Source organism: Pelodiscus sinensis, chromosome 12 (genome assembly GCF_052426305.1).
Source record: "Pelodiscus sinensis isolate ZL-2025 chromosome 12, ASM5242630v1, whole genome shotgun sequence".
Lineage (NCBI taxonomy): Eukaryota > Metazoa > Chordata > Testudines > Trionychidae > Pelodiscus > Pelodiscus sinensis.
This window is the reverse complement of record NC_143063.1, coordinates 16,482,940-16,498,693: the sequence shown is the minus strand read 5'-3', so window position 1 is coordinate 16,498,693 and position 15,754 is coordinate 16,482,940. Positions and strand designations below refer to the sequence as shown.

At 41.4% G+C, this 15,754-nt stretch overlaps 1 long non-coding RNA gene across 4 annotated transcripts in view; it reads right to left on the bottom strand.

Annotated features, from left to right (window-relative positions):
* Window positions 1-15,754, bottom strand: part of LOC102443395 (uncharacterized) — a 55,698-nt gene that overhangs the window by 19,704 nt on the left and 20,240 nt on the right. For 2 of the 4 annotated variants that reach the window (XR_012906746.2, XR_012906748.2), the window contains one exon: window positions 11,949-15,536. The exons of the other annotated variants lie outside the window; for them this stretch is intronic. This is a non-coding gene — a long non-coding RNA (uncharacterized LOC102443395). Of the gene's footprint in view, window positions 1-11,948; window positions 15,537-15,754 lie in introns of those variants that run through there. 4 annotated transcript variants of the gene reach the window in all.

Sequence of the window (15,754 nt, the reverse complement as noted above, 5' to 3'; positions counted from 1 at the left end):
AAGTCAGTAGAACTCATGGTGATAGTTTGTGTTAAGAGAACCTGTCCACTGAGGAACTCATCTAAGTCCCCTTTTATTCCAAAAATTGTCCAACACCCAGCAAATGCTAATAGCATTATTAGTACCTTGGTTTCACCAGAGATGGCACCTCTGATGAGGAACAGATTACAGCAAAGAGATTACACCATTGCACCAATTTGCAGGCCTATTTATCCCATGTAGTTCAAGTTTGTTTTAGGATTTTACACTCACCCATGGTAAAGTGAAGCAACAAATGGGTAACTCTATAACTTTACTAAGTTGCTGTATTATAAAGCTTTTGTATAGTTATATAGATCAATATTCTACTAAATGGTGTTATTTGTAAAGCAAAACCACCATCATATAAATCTGAGTCTTTCAGGGCAGGCCTTTTATCAACCCATGGTGAAAAATCTAGGCATTTTATAAAATCTATTTGTAGGTTAAGGCTATGTATGGTAATTGTCCCATGAAAATACTACTTATCAGCATGCTTCGTTGTCCTTTAGTTTATATTAATCTAACATACTATACTGTTATAATTGTGTGCCAAACATTTTGTACCATATTAATTAACAAGAACAGATTACACCAAAGAGATTACACCATTGCATCAATTTGCAGGCCTATCTATCCCATGTAGTTTAAGGTTTTTTTCTTTTGTAATTCTTTTGTAATTTTAAGAAAGTTTTAAGAAATTATGCAAGAAGTCCAGTAAGTATATGTCAATCTCCTTGGAATTATTCCTATAAATAATAATTGACACTTTAGAATTTTGTAATTTAAAGTCACCAATCACTTAATACCAAAGTACTTTTTCCAAACCTGCAGCCTTTTTTGGAAGATCTTATGTTAAGTTAGGCAATTTTCTAAAATACGTTCATCATCTGCATTAAGAGAAGATGGGTGTCTCCTTTGTGAGCCTGTCATGAACACTGCGCCAGGTGGCTAATCCTCCTTTTGGAACTTGAACCCAGGCAAAGTATCCACCAGACTCTGAACAGATGTTTAGGCACTCATTAACTAAATCATTTCAGTCACATACATGATGAGAAAGTAACATTAAGAAACTAATAACCCTCGAAGAAAAAAACAAAACAAAAATGGAGAGCTGAAATAGAAATTCTCCCCTTCATTTATTCATTATGACCTAAATAAAGCAGCTTCAGGGGGTAGCTGAGTTAGTCTGTTCAGAAAAAAACAACAAATGGTCTGGTAGCACTTTAAAAGCAATGTAAGTTTAGGTTTGCCAACTCCTTGGAAACTCATGCAAGTTATTAGTGCATCATAAGTCAGCCCAGTTTCTGGGTTCTCTGTACAGTTTTTGAATATTTTTTTCTAGTCTAATTACCCTATTTATTAAAAAAAAAAAGCCAGAAAACCTGTCAGCATTAAAAGCAAAGTTGAAGCCAATTTCAAAAGATTCAATTCTACAAACACTACCAGATATGGTACTTGTTACCATAATAGTACCCTTTTTGTAGGCCACATGATATTAATAAACTAAACAGAATAACAGTTCCACCCAAAGTATGTAAAGCCTGTGTTATATCTTTGATTACTGTAAGTTAGCATCATTCAGAATAACCCTTTTTTCTAAATAAAGCCTAGTTTTTAGGCAGGATTTTTTTGCTAAAGAGAGCAACAATGATTGGCTTATACTGAGACACACACCACCATTCAGGTTAAACAAGCACATATAAACCCTAAAATTTACTTGTGTTTTCATGTTTATAAACACACAAAAATGGAACGTAGAGGACTGCTTTCACTCACTGGCCATCCACTGTGGCTGAGCAGATCTGCCACAATTTCTCCTTGATTCAGTCAACTGCTGTTTAGCTACACCTGATTGTACCTCAATTTGACTCCTTCACTTTCATTGTTAATAGTCTCTCCCTTCTTGGATTGGCAACAAGTCTCATGAGTCAGGCAGTAAAAGTGTTCACACACTTTGGCTATGACTATACTACATGCTTCTTGAGCAAGAAGCCTTTTGCGCAAGAGTTTTTGCACAAAAATTTCTTGCACAAGAGCGTATCCCCACATCAAAGCGCATCACAAAAGCGATGTGCTTTTGCACAAGAGAGCATCCACACTGCAGGATGCTCTTGAGCAAGAAAGCTCTGATAGCCATTCACAGAAAAGCACCTGTGCTTTTTCCCATAGATAGAGACCCCTCTGGAGCATCCACACTTGCCTTCTTGAGCAGTAGCTGTAGTGCTAAAAGCAGTTATGCCTCAAAAAAAGGAGGTTTACCTATGGCAGAAAAAGCCTTCTGTTCTGCTGTTTAACTGCCCATTTAATTGCACAAGAGCTCATTTGAGGTGTGGATGCTCCACAGGTTTTTGCGCAAAAACCTTATAGTGTAGATGTAGCGTTTTTGTTCTCCAAGCTTGAATAACCCCTTTGCTGGGGCTGCTAAGGGAACCCAAAAGACCCATCCATTGCACTGGCTTCCAAGCAAGAGACTCTTTATGAATCAGTTTCTGTGAATCCCTGACTACTTCCTACCACACTTCTCTAGCAGGCTCTTCCTCTGTTACCCTTTTTCTCTGGAGGTCTAGCAACCTGAGCAACTTCCCAGCAATCTACTGCTGAAGGATCTTGCTTTCAGTGGTTCCTAAGAATCTCAACAGTCACACCTGGCCTCCCTTCTGAGCCTTTATACCTCCCCAATTGTAATAGGGCCACTAATCAGGCAGCTAGTCCTCTGTTAAACTTCAACAGCTAGGACATTCTAGGGACAGTCTACCCAAAGATACCACATCATTTAAAAATGGCCCTAATGAGGAAAAGACATTTTTGTCCCTGATTGTAATGCTTGTTTTAGCTCCATTTCTCAGGAGAATACTAAGTGCTGTTCAAATGCCACAGAGAGTTTCTAGAGCATGCTCTGGAACACTTCTTTTCACAGAGTGTGCCCATTCAAAGACCTCTACTCATGGGTTATAATAAACGAGGTTAACACTGAAACATGGACTTAGCACAAAGAGTACCCTATGACCACAAAATCATTTGCCTTCATTGTCTAATCGTTTGATTCCAGCTTTCTTCTCTGACGGCCTGATTACCTTCCCTGCTCTGCCACCGATGCACTGTGTAACCTTTGGTCATTCAAATGGTGCATCTCAGTTTCCCTCACCTATATAAATTTGATTACAATGCCTGCCCATCACTATAAATTGCCAAGAGATGCTTGGTTGAAAGTACAAAGTATTACATATGCTGTGACATCTGTGACACTCAAAAATAGTCTGCAAGAGGATTATTGCATTTTACCAACAAAATGCAGACTCACACCTCCGGTATATCAGTTCGTTGGGGGGGGGAGGGGGGGAGACAGGGGTTGTGCTCACATGGAACTCGTTGAAATGTGCACATCCATATTCTTTTATTTTACAGATGCCTCCTCCATTTTTGTCATATACTATTGAAATTACTATGGTAAGCTTGTTGAAAAAAATTGTTAACATGCTTTGTCGGAGAAAAAAAATGGTGCTGATCTTCACATATTTTAGAAATTCTTCTCCTCCCAATTTTTGCTTCAACTTCATGAAATGTTTCAAAAAATAACTCCACCCTACAAGAAGGTTTAACAATGGCTATAAAACCTTTTAAAGAACATTATTTTAAATAGGGGCACAGTAGGTGCTTGGATTTAAATTTCTCGGATCTAAATTTTCTGCACTGTAAGAAACACCCTGGAGGAATTCAGCACAACCGCACGTGTGCAGAGTTCATATCGCACACAGAATTCATGTCCCCCATAGATTTCTTTGCTTCCCCACACAGAAAAATGACTTGGTGATAGAAAAGCAAAGGGAAGCTGCAAGAGCAGTCACACACCACTACATAGCAGTGCAGGTCCATCATTTCAGGCATCTGGAGCAGCCAGCAGAGGTGTAAATACCTTAGAGCTAGAGACATCCTAGCCAGTGACTTCTACCCTGAGCTGAAATCAGCTGCTAGTCCCAGCTGGGCTGGAGACAGGAGTGGGTAGAATTTCTTCTTTCCCTGCAAGAAGTGTCTGGAGCTGGGTCAGACCCACCCTTTAGAACCTCCTCCCACTCATGAAGTTCAGCATCACCCCCCATTTCCTTCCCCTATTGCGCCTCAGCTGTAGGAGGAGGAATCACTGTACACACAGGGAGCTCATCCTCCAACCCGTGTATCTAGACTTCTCACACCCAAATTCCCCTGCCCAGTACATCCAGACCTTCCCTAACCTTCCATAACTGAACCTCAATCCCTCCTGCTGCTCCCAGACCCCTGCCTCTGGACCCCCCAACACCTAGACCCCCCCCCACTCATCTGCCTGTACTTAAACCCACCCTGACAAGCCCCACATACCTTACACCACATTTAAACACCCACATCCAGACCCCTATGCTACTGATCCTTAACTGGCTGCACCCAGACTCCCATCCCCCTTTCCACTGAGCCCCAACCACCTTCATATGGAAGCCCCTGCAGAGTCCATGCATCTGGAACCTCCTCCCAATGAGCCTCGGTGCATCCATATCCCCACACCCACACACACCCACACCCACCTCAGCCGAGCTGCCCACACTAAGATTATGGCACACAGAACCCTCTCATCCAAACCTGGATCTCCCCACAGAGTCCCTCCACACTTGAATCCTAACTGCCCACACCTGGTGTGCCTGGAACAGAGGGGCAGGGCCCCAGGGTTGTTTCTGTGGTAAGCCTAGGCCTTGTACTGTGTCAGGATTAGGTGCAGCCTCACTGCTGAGTCAGTGTACAGATAGGGTTGCCAGATGGTTGAAACAAAAATAGCGAACACCACCTTCCCCCCCCCCCAAAAAAAAACCCAGGAAAAAATTCTGTTGAAGGAAAAAAAAAAGGGGGGAGAGAGACCAAGTAAAAAAAAAAGTGGGGGGGGGGGGACTCCAAGACTTAAGCAAAAAAAAAATTAAATAAAACAGCATGAAAACAGCATGTTCCCTTTAAGAGTGAGTGCAGGGATAGGAACAGGAGAGAGGTTGAGCACTAAGACCCAGGTTTCCCCTTAGTCGACAGCCATTTTGTGCTGACAGCCTTGCGCAACCAGGTAAGCATGGGGGTTGGGAGCCAGGGCAGAGGGGAAGGAAGCTGGGCATTGAGTGTTTGCAGGGTTGCCAGGTGCCCGTAATTTTCACCTCCTGGCCGGGGGGAAAAAATTCAGAAAATACCGGACATTTTAGGGGTCCGGTAGTCTCTGAATTTTTTACCAGATAGGAGGGGGAAATACCAACTGTCCAGGTGAATACCAGACACTTGGCAACCCTATATACAGAGGGTGGAAGGGCTGCAGGGTGATCTCCCACCCTCGTGCAGCAAGTAGCTGTGCTCCCCACTGCCATACTGGAGCCTTTCCAATTATTTATTGACAAACAAAACATGCAGAATTTTTTTAAAATTCTGTTTTTTGGCACAGAATGCCCTCTGTAGTAAACAGAGTACAAAGAGCGTGCAGTGACAAGCAGCAGTGTCCTATTCTGGCATAGTATAATTTTAGGGGGATTAAGCCATCCAGTAAATAAGGTGGAGACAAACACATAACCTTTTAATCTAGATATTGCTAGAGAGAAAATTTACAACAAAGTCAGTCACCATTCTCTTCAACCTCCTTACTTTTGCATTTGACCCTCTGTGACAGTGATAAAAAGCTGTCAAAATTAGCCAAACCAAAAATATAACAAGCAACAAAAAAAGGGCCTCTCCCTCCCAGATATATAAAGCTAAGCCAGGCTACATTTTAAACTAGCATTTAGGTCATTTTAATTTGCCTCACGTTAAGCCACCACCAGAACATTATTGCTCATTAATTACCAAGCTGAACTGAACTATGTGACTGAAGTGCAACAGGTTACAATAAACTGAAAAAAATAATTGCTTAAAGAAGGACGTTGAGTCAGGCATGCAAAAATTTCAAGAGAGCCTAACTCCCATTTTTAAGAGCGATTCATGACTGATTCGCTCTAAAAATCTTTGCCAGAATAATAATGCCATTAAAGGGTCTGATTATTATGAAGAAACAATTTTGCCAGTACAATCTGAATCTACGTGAGAAAGGTTTGCCAGTATAGCCGGCAACCCCTTTCTAGCACAGACAAGACATCTGGCATGTAGAAGCCTAAATTCCAAAGTGAAATTGTGAAAATGGGACATAGACACATTGATATTGTCCAGAAGTAAAATTTTCAAACATGCCACTTCAGGATGCATGCCTAGTTCAGGAATTGCAAATGATGGTCTGTGTTGGATAGTGAGGGACATATTTCAAATATTTAATCTATGTATTCTTTCTGAAAAAAACTTCAGATACATATATTATCTTAAATCTGTGAACTATAATGAAGTATGTTAAAAATTGCATAGCTTATTTCAATACTATTTTGAAATACAGGCAATCCCAGGGTTACGTACAAGATAGGGACTGTAGGTTTGTTCTTAAGTTGAATCTGTATGTTGAATCTGTATGTAAGTCGGAACTGGCGTCCAGAGTCAGCTGCTGCTGAAACTGATCAGCGGCTGATTCCAGGAAGCCCGGGGCAGGGGCTTCCTGTAGTCAGCCTCTGGTCAGTTTCAGCAGCGGCTGACTTGGGGACGCCTGGGGCAGAGCAGCTGGGATGCTGCTGGGTTGGTCCAGTAGCGCCACCACTCCTCGGCGCTACTGGACCAACCCAGCAGCACCCCAGCTGCTCTGCCCCAGGCGTCCTGATTCAGCCGCTGCTGAAACAGACCAGCAGTGGCTGAATCAGGATGCCTGGGGCAGAGCAGCCTGGGTGCTGCCGGGTTGGTCCAGTAGTGCCCAGAGCGGCGCTACGGGGCCAACCGGCAGTGCCCCAGCTGCTGTACCACAGGCGTCCGGAGCAAAGCCGCGGAGCACAGGGGCAGCAGGACAGCCCAGACGCGCCGTGGCTGTCCTGCTGCCTTCGGGCTCCGTGGCTTTGCTCTGCTTTGTCTGCAGACCAGGGGGACGGGGAGCAAAGCAGAGCAAAGCCGCGGAGCACGCGGGGGCGGACAGCCCAGACGTGTCTGGGCTGTCCGCTGCCCGCGTGTTCCGCCGCTTTGCTCCCTCTCCCTGGTCTGGTCCGTTCGTAACTGCGGATCCGACATACAGGAACTCGGGGACTGCCTGTAGCTTACTTCATAATTTGGTGCTGTCTACACAATGCCAAATTTTAAAATAACTCACTATTCTGAAATGCCCCTTAACCCTTGTAGAATGAGGGTTACCGGGATGTCAGAATAAGCCTCCCGTTATTTTGAAATAACAGGCTGCTTCAATAAAGGCAAAATAGTAATTTTGGGATACTTCTGGTATTCTGAAATACCTCTGCAGCATAGACATGCCCTTACTGTCTCCCATGAGCTTGTGATGGTGGCTGCAGTTGCTTCTTATGAACCCAGCTCAGGGACAAAGATATACTCTGGTAAGTCTATAGCACCCAAACACATTTATTGGTGCTAGTCTGCAATTACACATTAGCATTAGTTTTGCCAACCTTCCTTCTTTATAAGACAGAGAACAGAAAACATTCCTCCTGAATTATCTAGAGAGCAAGTGAAGTGCCGCATGAAATGTTACCTTTACTAATGAATTTTCTTTTGGTGGGTTTAGTTGTATTTCAAGTGAACTTCTATTTTTTTTTTTTTAAGTAGTATCTGGTTGCTGGGAGGAGTTAATTTCCTGTGATTTGTTGCCATGTTTGCAAAGAGAATAAGATGACAACTTGGATCAGAGGAGAGCAGCTGCATTTGTCTCGGTATTTTATTCTGAATGTGAAGGATGAGAAAAGGGTCGCTAACTTCATTTGTGATTTGTATGGCACTGGGAACATTGGCTATGTGGGCTGGAGGAAGAGATGACAAAAATACAACTAAAAACAGGACAGATTTCTTTAAGACCACGAATCACCTGACAACTCAGAGAGGTCCACATTGCTACAGTGCTGACAGCCTCACGAAGAGACAGGCTGGTGCAGAACCTACAGGAATTGATTCTGGCAATGCCAGATGTGATCCAGGCCTCAGCACCATTGTAAGACAAGAGCTTTGTGGAAACAGACTCAAAGATAAATGCATTGTCCCTGGCCAGAACACAGCCAGTGTCGATCCCAGATCATTACACAGACACCACGATTGTGTCAGTATAGCTGCTGCTCATCCACACTGGAGGCTCACTGCAACTTTTAGACACACAAAAGGACTGATTCTGAGGTAGCGTACACTGGTATAAATCAAAATTAAATCCACTAGTCAATGGAGTCCACTGGAGTAAAACCAATGGGAGAGAAGAAGTAAAGCCTCAAAGTCCTTGCAAATAGGGAAAAAATAAAAGGGAGTGAGGAGAACACCATGTATAGCAACTCTTTTCTATAGGAAAATTAAGCATCAGTGAAGACTTTTAAACCAGCACCACACTGCATTTTTGTAATGCCATTTTCTATGAAGTACCCCCAAGTCTGTTAAATTACAGGTGTCAATATTTTTCAAAACTCTAAATTCCTTTGTAATCTCACAATATCTCCCAACGGGGACAAGTTTGTGATAGGAGACCACTACAGAAAAAACAGGAAAGCTGCCAGTAAGGCTCAATAGGGGATATTTGCTTATAATTTTGCCATATTTGAAATATTTAGGCTAAAATTAACCAGGCCAGGTGTCTGCCTCAGGCTGAGTTTTGAGGGGAAAATTTCAGCCACCGGGGCCCAGCCCTTTGCAAGGATGAGAGTAGGGGAAAATAAATTGTTTTACTCATGTTAAATTTTTACAACCTCTTCTTTCAAAAGCTCTAGCAGAGGCCTGACATTTGGCAGAGGATGGCCTTTCTGTCAACAATGTGGCTTTGGTTGTCCCAGTGAAACTGCACCTAAATTTGGCCAAATTATAAATGTCTAAAAAAAGTCTTAGCTTGCACATGCTCCATGGAGCTGAGCAGAACTGCCTGCAGTTTTAACTTTTAACCACAGGCTCTGCCAGGTCCTGATCCAGCCTCCCACAGTGAGAGCAAGAAGACTGCCTGGGCACAGAAGGAGGGAGCTAATGCAAGCATAGGAAAGAGACAAAGAGGAGGAAGAAAGCTACCTAATCTGAATACAGAGAGCGCAAGAGACAGATTTTTGGCCCGGGTGGGAGGGGAGAAGAATCAGTTGGGATGACCTGGGACTGGAGGTTGCCAGGAAGGAGGGAAACTGGAACTGAGAGTTGGATAGAGGGACTGATTGAATGGCTGGGCAAGAAAATCAGGCAGATGGGAACTTGGATAGGATGGGAAGGAAACGAAGATTGAAATGAAGCTACTGTAGGTGAGTTTCAGGCAGTAAATTGGGGGAGACACTGAGGAGACAGGGACATGATGAGAAAGGAGATTAGGACCAAAAACCAGTTAGCTGTGTGTGGGGGGGAGGGGGATGAAAGAGGAGATTTGACAAAAAGATGAGGGGAGAGAGAGAGAACTCCCTCATATACACAGTGTACAGATTTTGTGTACATACACAGAACATGTCCTGCATACAAATGTTTACCAGAATGAGTACATCTTCTCCATCAACAGATGTTTTCACTATTTCCGATTGCTGGCATTTCAAGAAAGTAATTTTTTTGTTTAATAAATTCAAACTTACCCCTCATCCAAGTACCACTTAGGGTTTTGTGTGGCTTTTTAACTGATAGATACACAACTGGTTTCAATTTAACCTCCTCCCTCCCCCCACACACACACAAAAAAAGAGAAATGAAGTCAAATGCACTTTATTACTTATTAGCTGCTAATATAATACCTTTTGACAAGCTGAACAGTTGTAACAGGCGGCAGTTATGGTTTCTGCATGGCCTGTTTAGAATGAAAACAGGAATGAGAGACAGCTCTGTAACTGGGCTTTAAGCACAGCTCAGCCATCATACTGTGCCCAAACCACGTACTTTTATCCAGTTAATTTAGTGAATGAATCCCTTAGGGTCCCCAGCCATCTACCACTACAGCTCATTAGAGCCCAATATCTGACTTTTCATGTTGTATCACTGAAAGCATTTATGCTTAAAATGTAATTAAACTTAAAACAAACAAAATCTCTTCCTCTCTCCACCCTTTGACATTCTCCCATTTTCCCTTTCCCCCAGCTGACAAAAGCGTGAACTTTTTAGGGTTATGTAGGAAAACACTATACATTTCAACCACTTATGGCAAGACATTTGCCCAACTGTTCATCCTGCAAGCAATTAGAAATCTAAATACTTGGGGTAATGCGTTACTATTGGGATTTAAACTTGCAGATCTCTTACAAACGAGTAATGTGGCAAGACTTGCTGTCCAATGAGGTGTCTTATTGAAATATCCCAGGCTGTTTCACTTGTCACAGCTGTCGTTTCAGCCATTTGCACTTACACTGTATTGCTTTCATTACAAAAATAGAAATTTGTGTCCTAAGTGCTGTTACATTACTAATGCTAAATATTTAATTCCCCGGGGTTCTAATTATGGTTGAGCACTGGCAACACTGATTCTACTTTTTAATAACAACTGTAAAAGCAATTTGAGCATTTTTCAATTAATTAAATACATAGTCTACGAGTAACCTCTTGTCATTTTGCCCTCCAGGACCTGAGCTAATTTGTGTGGCATAAAATGTTTTGAAAATTAACTGATACACTACTCTACTCACTGTTATTCTATTAAATTACAGTCTGTAGAATGAACATTATATCCTAATAGTTACACACCGTACTGTTTCCTTATTTGTAAAGGTGTAGTTGTTTCTTGGGAAAAATTTTCTACAACAGCAATATTTATGATGGACAGAATATGCATAACAAATATACCCAAAAGCATTTGTCAACTTACAGTAAAACAAAAATAATCCTCACTCATGATGCATAAAACTTACATTACTGAATTTACCAAACTTGACTTTAACATCTTTTACAGATGAAAGTAAACTTACATTATTTCTTTAATTCACTGATGTTCTCTGTATGAATGCCAGTGGTTCATTTAATGTCAATTAAATTTTAAAAAAAATCACATCATAAATATTTTAGTTAGATTGGATGAAACTTGCATGAAATATTTTAACTGTTATTACAGAAAAGTACAAACAGGAATCTACTCTGAAGATTATTAAGAGATACATGTAAGTAGTTTGGACCCAAATTTTTGTTTTCAATTTTCAGAAACTGCAAAACCTGTTTTCTGCAATATATTGATAGAGGGTTAAAAAAAAACCCACAAAAAACTTTGTACCTAGCATTTCCACTCTGCTGTCTAGCTATAATTCAGTGACTTACTTCTATAACAGTATCCACTTCGCAAACATATCCACACACATTTTAAAAGCAATATTAGAAATCCAAAACAAAGCATAATAGTCACTATGTATCCAGAAGGTGAAACCAATCCATCTATTTTCACAGCCAACGAAAACTAAATGCAAAAAGCCACTATATAAATGGCAAACATTATTTTAATCATTTTGTGACAATTTTCCTTAAATATGACTTTTAGTTAGTCTCCTTTATTATAAAGGTTATGTGCAACAAACAAAAACACACAGAAAATCAACAGAACACAAAGGGCCAGGCTTCCATCAGAGAATCCAGGGTTAAGGGTAGCTCCAATCTCATATTATACCAAATATCAAAGGGATATAGCCTTGAGGTATAAAGGTAGGCCAGAAATTATTTGTGACAAGAATATTTTTCACTATCAGGAAAAAGCAAAGATTGTATTCACTCTGTTATGTTGCACATGATTTCCATTGTGCTATAACAGCCCTGTGTGTGCGCCTCAGTTTCCCTCGGCACTGCACCAATACCTAGATTCGGATGGGAATTTCAGGTGTGCTTGTCACTGAGGAAGACTGCAGCAGCCCCAGCATGTACACAGTGGCCAAGGCTCTCTGTAACCTGAGCCTGGGAGGGGGGAGGGGAAAGCAACCAGCTGACACATTTTACCCGGGGAAGCTGGACAAAGGAAGGGGAAGCTGGACAAAGGAAGCTGGGCTGCCTGCAGGCCCAAGACTGGTAGTTGAGTGTGTGTGTTAGTTTCGGCTGGCTTGGGGTGCAGAGATGGGGGGCAGGGCTATTGGCTGTGAGTCCCCTCTCCCCCAAAGATGGATTGTACTGACTGCTTCTGGTCAGGATCAGCCCAAGGCCAGCTGTAGCAGCTGGCACCCCAGGTAGAAGGCACGATTGGCGCCCCCACCTGCACAGCTGTCAATGGCCGTGACCTAATCATGGGGCGCCCGGGCCGGCGGCACCCTAGGCAACTGCCTAGTTTGCCTATTCTCATGGACCGCCCCTGCTTCTGGTTCCTGTGCTAATGTTCTATGCTGTATCCCTGTGAATAAACCTTCTGTTCAACCTGCTGGTTTAGAGTCACATCTGGCCGCAGATGGGTGTGCAGGGCCCAGTGACTCCCCACACCTCTGACACACACGGTATCTGAGAAATGGGGGTAGGAAAGGGAATATCTTACTGATCTACATCTTCATGATAGGTTTTCGAAGAGGGACAGTTACCTTTACCATAGTTATTGTCATTTCCTTCAAAACCCTCTTCAACGTCTCCCTTTTTTCAACTACCATTCCAACATCAGTTTCTGTCCAAGTGCTCTTTTGTAGAGTATGTCCATACTCTCTCCAGAGCCCTTCTTGTAACATGGCCCTTCTCATATTGGTCAATTCAGAATTGGCCAATATCTAATCCAAAGACCTTATGTACAGAATAAGACCACTCTGACACTAAACTTATGTCAACTTAAATTATATTGGGATACAGCTCCGGCAGTAATTATATAACTTGTGCATGTCTACTCGTGTTGTCGGAACTTGTCCTCAACAGGAGCACTTGTACCAATTAAATTGTTGAGGTGGCCAGCAACAGTTAGCCACTCAGTGACTACATTAACACTATGTCCATCTACCTACATCAACATGGACCCTATTCCTCTCATGGAGTGGGGTTATTAAGATGAAGTAGCAAGCAAGTTACATCAGCAGGAGCTGAATTTTAATGTAGGGCTGTGTCTACACTGGGCCACTTATTCCGGAAAATCAGCCGCTTTTCCGGAATAAGCTGCGAGCTGTCTACACTGGCCCTTGAATTTCCGGAAAACCAACGATGCTCTACTGTACAAAATCAGCCGCTATTCTGGAAAAACTATTCTGCTCCCGCTCGGGCATAAATCCTTATTCTGGAACACTGTTCCGGAAAAGGGCCAGTGTAGACAGCCCAGTAGTCTTTTCCAGAAAAAAGCCCCAATTGCCATTTTCGCGATCGGGGCTCTTTTCCGGAAAAGCGCGTCTACATTGGCCACAGATGCTTTTCCGGAAACATGGCTTTTCCGGAAAAGCAGCCTGCCAATGTAGACGCTCCTTTTCCAGAAAAACTGAAAACGGAATAGTATTCCCTTTTAAGCATTTCCGGAAATTCATGCCAGTGTAGACACAGCCTAGATGCTTACAGGGTTAAGTCGTCAAACTGCCTTGCATCAACCTAACTTGGCAGTGTAGACACTAAGAAATATAGCTCCCCCAAGAACTTTCTGCCTTATCCTTGTGTCTTCTTACCATATGGTTCCTTCTATCTTATCTATATCTACTGATGGTATCTTTACCCATCGTGGGCCAAGATTCTGTGGCCCTTTCTTATGTCCTGTAGCACCTGCTTTTGAAATAGGTAGGAATACCTGCAATGGGATTGTTAGCAGTGTCAGGATTACTCCATGTAAGTTAAGGTGGCAGTATTTTTATTTTCAGATAGAAATAGGACAGTTATGAGACATGCATTATTCACTCAAAAGACCACACCCATCACTTTCTCTCAAGCAGACACAACCAGACTTATGTCCATATATTTTTTGTTTTTTAAACAACAATCATACTATTCAACCCATAATACATCCAAGAGCATATCTATTCAATTACACATTAAGAACTTAATGAAGTATGCAAATCTTTTGACCAAGCTATGCCACATCAACTATAAAATTACCATATTTTACACAATGGTACATTACATATGCAGGATAAAGTAATATATGTACTTGTCATATATTACTTGTGAAACTGTTAAGCAGAGTCTCTCTCTCTCTCTCTCAGAGAGAGAGAGAGAGAGCACAGATTCCTTCATCACCAAGCAAATGGCCATTCAAAGTTTACATTAAGAAATGTAAGGCATTTACCTGAAAGGGGGGGTGGGTGGGTGGGTGTGTATGTATGTGTATTCGTTCAAAGTATTTTTTCAGAACTTAAACATTTTCAATTTGTTGGTGTCATGTTCTTTTTAAAATGGTGTATGTGAGCAGAATGTGTCAGAAAAGATACAGAAGTAGCTTTTCAATAACAGTAAAAGTAACTATACGTTTTACAGTATTAAATAAAACCAATTTCTTCCAATGATAGCCACTATGACAACATTATTCTTGCCCTTTTCTTTCTCTCACATACACCATTTTAAAAACATGCACAATGTGTCAACTTCAATAAAAGCAACACAGTTCTTTAATTAGTACATTCACCTGGAGCTGCTTTAACAAAGTATTTTTCCTAAAGTGTAAAATGTAAAAGACCAGAAAAATCAGTTATCTATGTGCAATGACGTCTCAGCATCTAACAATGGATATACTGAAAATTAAAAATGCGAACCACTGAGCCTATAATTCTCAGTGACCGACTGTAAAGTTATCTACAAAGTCTGCATTAAAACTTTACAATTTATTGGGCTAGACTTTTAAACAAAAAAATAAAGATTCATGCAATATTTTTGAAATATAAAAGGCTAGTACACAATTTAAAATCCATTTTCCACTCTTCTGGATTAAACTATGCTCTTTCAATGTAAGAAATACGATTATGCATGAAACCAATCTAGTACATACAAGTTTTATAGGTTAAATTTTAGAAAGTCCGACAGAACAAATAAGTTAATTATAGCTGGCATCTCTGATTCACTGATGAAATGTGCATTACTTGCAGCAAAACATATCTGTCAGCCAAAAAGAAAGGGCTACAGGATTTAGAAATCTAAACAAACAAAAAACAAACACCACAGAGGAATCAGCAGCAGCTTTCCAGGCTATATAAGAACTTAAAGAGCTTTTAGTGAATGGGTACCAGCTAATTAATCTTGGAAAAGAGACAATCTAATATATGCATAGCACTATAGGAGTTACATTAGTTTAAACTAAATAATTATTTCTAAATAAACCCCACATTATTACATTTGTAGAAATGGGCAAAAAGAAGTTTGCACTAAATATTCACATGTGGCATGGTTACTTTTATGAGGTCAAGCAACATGCTGCATCAAGCAATAGTATATGCAGAACTCACAACCTGCCATTCCCTGGCCAATACCCCTCCAAGAATCAGGCATACTGTCTCAGAAGTCCCTCTGTTGGTAGCACTCTTGCCTCTCTGACTAACGTTCACATGGTAGTCCTTCGGGCCCTATCAAAAACTGGTGTTGAGGGGTTCCTTCAGGGCTGTAGTGCCTCTCCAGCTCCTCTGCAAAAATGAATGGTTTAATGTATTGAATAGGGAATTTGAGGTGTTGTAAAGGAAGATGGGCCCTTAAAAAGAATTTACAAAATTAAAAGTTTAGAAACTTTTGTTTGGAAAATTTGTGTTTTTTTTCCATCTAAAGAATAAAGACACTTCTTTACTCTAGCTCTTCACGGGAAGAGAGAAATTTGTTGACAAGGATATTTGATAAATGCAACATA